Below are 5,292 nucleotides of genomic sequence, written 5' to 3' on the forward strand. Positions count from 1 at the left end.
ATCAGGAACACATCGCCCAGCGTGCACTCTGGTTCCAGTCATTCAACGATGGACAAACAAGTGAAGGCAGTGGGGGCCTTGGGCTGTGATACCTTTCTAACAGGCTGGGCTTAAGAAGGGCAGCTTTTACCAGTCCTTGGTATAAACCTGGTCTAACAATGATCAAATGGAAGTCATCATGCAGAGAACATTTTGTTTTGGTTTAGCTTCTTTTTATACCCCTCCTCCCAGCAAGAGTCTCCCATCTGACAAACAAACTCTCGTTTTGCTTATGTTGATCTCCAACAGGAAAAACCAGTCAGATTATTCCTGTCCTCATTCCTTGGTGCTAACTGAAATGTTAAACACTAGAGTCCTTTGTATTCCACAAAAATATGTATTTAAACTGCAACTTCAGCAAAGTTTGGTTCCACATTTAATTTCACCACTTTTTTTCTGGTCAGCATGAATCTTAACATTAACACCAATACAGAGGGAAAGGTTTCTGGTCACTCATGAGCATGAAAAGATTACCTGTACCACATGGATACAGCTCTGGCTCAGGTGAGGTTGTACACCAGATGATCCTGAAGGGTGAAGCGTGAACAGCCAGGGAGCCTTTGGGAAGGTCTGCTTGTTACACAGAGGAAGAGAAGCTGGACCGGTCAGCCACCGACCATCTGATCTACTTCACATGGATCCATGAAAACAGTATAGCCATCATCATTTCAGAAGTCCAGTGTGCACTGAAGGATAACTGAGTGAGGCTCGAAAAACCAAAGCAATAACAGCAACCTGGAGTGGTGTCATGGCACTCATGGAATCTCCTTCCGTTTTCTTTATTTTAAAGAAGAATCAATGCAATAATCAACAATAGCTGTTGACTCCTTTCTTATGAGCTGGTTGTCAGATATGACGTTTACTGGTGATTTTCTAAATTTTACAAGAATATTATGATCTTGTCTCTGTGTGCATTTGTGAGCTAAATTGAATGTTATCCATTCAAGTACTAGTCTAACAGGAGGGCTATATATGTCTTTGTGTGTGGATTGGATGAAATGAAGTAAAGCCATTAGAGAACCATTAGAGAAAATATGTAAATTGGAGGGCTCTATTTCATCTTACTGTAAGGATCTGTGGAAATGCACTAAACTAATTACTAGCCATTAAGAAGATCTATGTGAGAGGGATCGTTCTCCTCTTACTGTAAAAGAATAGTTGTCTTGCACAGAGCTTTGAGATCTATGAGATCATCTATAGAACCACAATGAAAAAAAAGTTGGAATTCAGAAAGGGTTAGCAGTGGGTAGGCAGTGCTAACAAGCTTGTTCTGTACATCTACTTTCTCACCTACCATATCATGCTGTCATACAGGCTTTGCTTCTCTGTTTCTATGTCTGAAATTATAAGGTAGTTTCCCTGTTTCCATCCCACTGTCCTGCACCCCATCCCAGTATAATTCACAGCTGGCTGGCTTTATGACAGTATTTATCCAGTGTTGCTAAAGCATTTTGGTTGAGAACAGGCTCCCTCTCTGCCTCTTTATTACAAACACACTTATTCTATTTCCCTCTTTTGACACAGCTGTTTTGTGTGTCTTTACCTTTTGATGTCAACTCTTGACACTTAACCAGTATCACAAACTTGGACCAAGCAATATACAGCACATAAATAACCAACAGAGTAATCACAGATACAAAGTTAAAGATTAAAATGTTGTCAAAGAATGATGAAATAATCATGACAAAATTACAATTAATGTAAAGGAAACCCAAATGTTATAAGAAACTTCTGTAGTTGTAAGATGTATCAGTTAATGTTTTTCTTTTTTTAGTAGGTTCATATTTGTTTTTTCAGGTTGTAAAATAATACTGGTTGGCATGTAAGACAATAGATATCCAACAAATTCCATTAGATTAAAATATTACAATTCTTATCTTTCATACATATATTAATACACTTTAGAGTTATGTTCAAAACAAAGTTTTGCACTGACACAGTACATATATACTGATTTTATAAATGAAATTACAATTTTATGTATAGTTTCCAGTTAATTTATGATACAGATTTGTGTATTGTTAATGTATTACTATTTATTAATCTAAATTAACTTAATATATATCATTTCATTATCACTTTTCATTTCTTATTTCAAGTGTCTGGCTCATTTTAATTAAGCTGGGAAAGAAATGGGCAACGAGACAGACAAATCCACATAACATTTGATTCTGAGCTTGTGATCGGAAGCAGATTAGTCAACTCCAAATTGCCCTGTGGTGTGGAGCTATTTATACCTTAAAGAAAGAGGAGGAGCTCATGAGTCATTGAGAGGGCTGTTTTCTTCACTGTGTAGACAGAGGATTTCCAGAGTCCTGAGCACAAGTTAGCCATGATCACCATGTCACTGCTGAAAATGGTTTATTGCAATATGGGCTAGAATTAATATGAAGTAAAATGGAAGACGTTTGCATATGGGCCTGTGTGCATACATTTTTATGATTTATGTGCATGTTTACATGAGTAAATGCTTGCCAAAATTCTACTCCTCAAAACTGGCCATAGCATACAAGGTTTCTTCAGTCCCTGCTCCAGTTTTGCATCAATGCCAGCTCTTTGCTTTAATTTATAAAGAAAGCAAGCTGTTCTCACATAAAAGACCAAAAACTGGTACAACAGCACAAGAGACTTGTCCACTGGTTCTAACCTGAGTCCTTATGGCAAATGACACCATGTTCTTTTAGCAATCACTGATGGTTTTTCCAAAAAAAAAAAAAAAAGACCTCTCTAGAGTGGTCCTGGACCACAATTGTCTGCTGCAGTCGATGTCTGTGCAAGGACGAGCTGGCGGCTTCTGGAAAAGCAGATTTCACTGGGGCTTAATCTAACATCAAAGCACCGGGAAGCTCTCTGATTTAAACGGCCTGTTTGTTATTCTAAGGATGTTTGCAGCATACTCACTAATTCTATGTCTATAAATCAAATAGACGTAGACTACTGCTCTCTGCTGCAGTGGAGTTTGTTAACTCATTAGCTGTTGAGTTTGTTAACAGCTGTGTGTGTTACTGTGGATTATGATCAGTTTGATAACTTTAACTTGGAAAGCTGTGTGTGGAAATGCACTGCTGTGTGTTTATGAAAGTAGCATTAGAGAATTTTAGATGTTTGGAAAATGCTACAAGGACATCTATTGCAAAAGCTCACCTCTGGATGTAGGTTTAGATATTGGACAAATAACAATGGCACATAAAGCAAGTAGTCCTGGTATCTTTGCATTGCTGGAGTAGTGGCTGTTTTGTAGGATGATGTGGGATTACCCATGGGTTATGGAGTGAAGGGTGTGGCAACAAGAACAGGAGCCTCAATCTGAGCAGCCCAATCCACCTTGAAATTCATTTCCGTCATTCTTGTCTACCTTCCTGTTTCTTTCATGCTTGGAGAGCAGTTTGTGTTCATATGCGTCTGTTTGTGAGCATGAACATGTGTAAAATAGAAAACTGTATTGCATTTCATTTGACAATAGTACATTTTTAGACCAGATATGGAAATGAGACCTATGAAGTGGAGAGCAGTAATTCAAAGGAAACGCAAAAAGTTCAGCACAGAGAGCAATAGTTAAACACTGAAAGCAATAATTCCATAAAGGGGCAATAGGGGAGATTGTGTACAACAGAAACTTTTCCTCATTTGTAAAAAAGTCACGAAGATGTGGATATGGATTGAGGTTCTACAATGGCACTGAAAGTCAGTGGAGCCAGAGTGCCCAAACCTAGCCAAGCAGATTATCTTGGAATAAATACCCCAAATCACCTGTTTATCTTTTCAGATTAAATAATCAGGCAAGTCTCCAAAATAAATGTTATCCCTTCAAATGAAAAATTCATGAAATACCCCAAACAACCTATTTATCTCCTAAGATGGAACAATCAGGTATTGCCCCAAATAAGCAGGTTCACCTTCTTAACTTTCAGGAATTAACACCTAATCACATTTTATCCCCTTATAACGAACATTATTTTATCTTTGTCTGCACTGACTGTCATTTTAAACTAGATTTTGGCTCTCCAGTAGATGGTTTTGGCACCCTTGATCCAGTAAAAGTTAGGGTTAGGATTTAACTGTTTACTTATGGTTGAGAGCGCAGTGGTGTGGTGGGCGTGGCTGGGTCACGCCCTCTGGCGGGTCTGGGGTTCAAGTCCTGCTTGCCATTCCATTGGGATGTGTCCCCTCCCCCTCCAGCCTTTTGCCCTGTGCTGCCGGGTTAGGCTCCGGTTCGCCGCGACCCCGCTTGGGACAAGCGGTTTCAGATTTTGTGTGTGTGTTATGTCATCTAGTGCTGACTTCAATACTGCTTGTTTATTTTCAGAGATCATCCGTTGTGTTCAGGCAATGCCAGTATTTCACTTCTACGATGGTGATTCTTTCCATAGAGCTGTTTTCCACTATAACAGATATAGTAAAATGAAAAGAGCGCTGTAGATCTCTGTGGTCAGGGGTCTTGGGTGGGCAGGTGGCTGTTCTACCTCTACCTCTTAACAAGGTTGTTTCCCTGCATTCTTGGAAATGAGAGAATGTTTGCTCTGGTGCAAGGAAATTGAGCTCTGCAAAGACTGTGGAACCCATAAAGGCCACATATTCAGGTAGTAAGTGAATTTCCACCTGTTTCATCCACAGCTTCAGGTTGGTCATCCTCAGGTCAACCCAACCCTGCCAAAGGTTAGACAAGTCAGTATCACAAAGGACATATTCAGACTTTATGTCTCATTCTTCATAGCAGGATCCACCTCTGTCTTCCAGGACATATGCTAATATAGCTGTCCTCAAAGATGTATATTAACACACCTGTCCACTGGGAGAAAACCGTGACGTTGGTATTTTCCGCAGGAGTGCCATAAAGACCCATGAAGTTTCACTGATCCAGGCTGTCATCACAAAGTCTTCCAAAAAATTAATAAACAATTAATGAGACAACCCTTCATTTTTTCTTATACCGGGCTTCCAAAAATCAAAACAGGTCATCAGAGCAACACATGGTATTTTGGGGATGAGGTAAAGATGAGGTGAACCAGAGGAAACCAGTTGGCAACAAACACAAAATAGACAAAGTTCATGAAAACCGAAGAAACAGCTAATGGTAACCTGAGGCAAGACTATAATCCATGCATCAGAAGAATGGAGACACTTTATACTTCTACTGACCTGATATTCAACTCTTGCTCTGTATCTCCAATTGGACCTGTATCCATTTCTATAACCTTCAAAGTCAATGGGAGACATTATCCTTTGAGACCACTGAATAAAACAAATATATTT

This window comes from Scleropages formosus, chromosome 4 (genome assembly GCF_900964775.1).
Source record: "Scleropages formosus chromosome 4, fSclFor1.1, whole genome shotgun sequence".
Classification (NCBI taxonomy): Eukaryota; Metazoa; Chordata; class Actinopteri; order Osteoglossiformes; family Osteoglossidae; genus Scleropages; species Scleropages formosus.